Below are 1,645 nucleotides of genomic sequence, written 5' to 3'. Positions count from 1 at the left end.
CTTTTGCTGTGCAGAAGCTCTTTAGTTTAATTAGATCCTATTTATCAATTTTGGCTTTTGTTGCAATTGATTTCGGTGTTTTAGCGATAAAGTCTTTGCCCACACCTATGTCCTGAAAGGTATTGCCCAGGTTTTCTTCTAGGGTTTTTATGTCAATACACTAATTATTATGTAGCTGGAAGTTTGGTGGAAAACACGACTTTGTAGTAGAGACCAGTTAGTCAGCCACAGGACTCAGGCATGGTGCTGAGAAGGAGGTCAGACAGTGCTATACAGCCTGGGAAACATTAGGGGAAGATCAAGGGCTATGGGCAAAAGCGAATGGGGCTTGAGACCTAGCTCTACCCTGTTGGGTTAGCATTGCTCTATTCTCAGCTTCCTGATCTCAAGGATGGAGATGAAAATACCACCTTGAAGGGCTGTTGTGAGAATTAAAAGAGGCAGTATAGGAAGCCACATCACATGGTGACCAAAACACACCATGAACATTAAAATTTTTTCTTTCCTTTCTCCCCAGTGTCCAATAAGCACATTCTGCTTGAGCTCTTATCTCTGGCACCACCTCTGCCTTTCCCAGATAATATATTTTATTCTTGTCTCTGAAGACATCATGTATTGAATGCTTTGGGTATTGTTTGGGAAGCAGATTGCTTGGGCTTACCTTGTGCTCATTAGCTACATGGTTTTGGGCAGGGCGCTTGACTCATCTTGCATTATTTACTTCAACTGTAAAACAATAGAACGATGTCGTCTATCTGTAGGGTTCCTGTAAAGATTAAATGGGACAAAACATGTAGTGGGTAGAGCAAAAGGCTTGACACATTGCACAAGCTCAACAATTGTTCTTACTCAAAAGCAATGTCCTCAAAGAAGACATTCAACCCTTCCTCTATCCCCTCTCTATTGGCTAAAAATAGGGAGCACAGTGAAGATCTGGCTTATGGCAAACCTTGGCAGGTGGATGGGAGCTGAGCTCTGAAAAAGGGCAGGTCCTTCCTCTGTTGTGGAAGGGGAAGAGTGGGGACAGATAGACTGAAAGGTTGAGAACATTGTCTGGCTTCTGAAAAAGCTTAAAGGGTTACCTCTGGAGGGTGAATTGGGAGCCCTATGTCCATTACACACATACACACAGCTGAATGAGACCCGAAGTTTGCAAAAACAAGAGTTGTATGTTTTTGCTCATATTATTATCTACAAGAATCCCATAAGAGAAATATGGCCTCTTATCTGCTTGGGTAGGGTCAGCGAGGGTAAATAGCTTGAGGACCTGCAGCAAGTTAATAGCATCAGCAGAACTCAAACTCAGGCCTATCATGACACTCTCCCCATCACACCACAAGCCATCGACTGACCACTAGGGTGATCTAACCAGGGCTAGGATGAGGGTGAGGGGAGTGAGATGAGTCATGCATGTGCCAGATGGGGACCTGTCTTTATTTAACATTTTGATATCTTGCTCATCATGGATGTTTTTCCATTCTTATGTTTTAAAATCATTGCATTAAAATATTATTTACCTCGAAAAAATAATTATTGCTTATCATTATTGTGGCCATAATTTGACAAGCATTGTGTTACGTGCTTTCTAAGTGCCATGTTGTTGCATCTTGACAACAATTCTGTGGGACAGAATGAGAAACCTGGG

The sequence above is a fragment of the Mandrillus leucophaeus genome, unplaced genomic scaffold (assembly GCF_000951045.1).
Source record: "Mandrillus leucophaeus isolate KB7577 unplaced genomic scaffold, Mleu.le_1.0 Scaffold37, whole genome shotgun sequence".
Lineage (NCBI taxonomy): Eukaryota > Metazoa > Chordata > Mammalia > Primates > Cercopithecidae > Mandrillus > Mandrillus leucophaeus.
The sequence above is the reverse complement of the archived record's forward strand: the minus strand, read 5'-3'. Positions refer to the sequence as shown.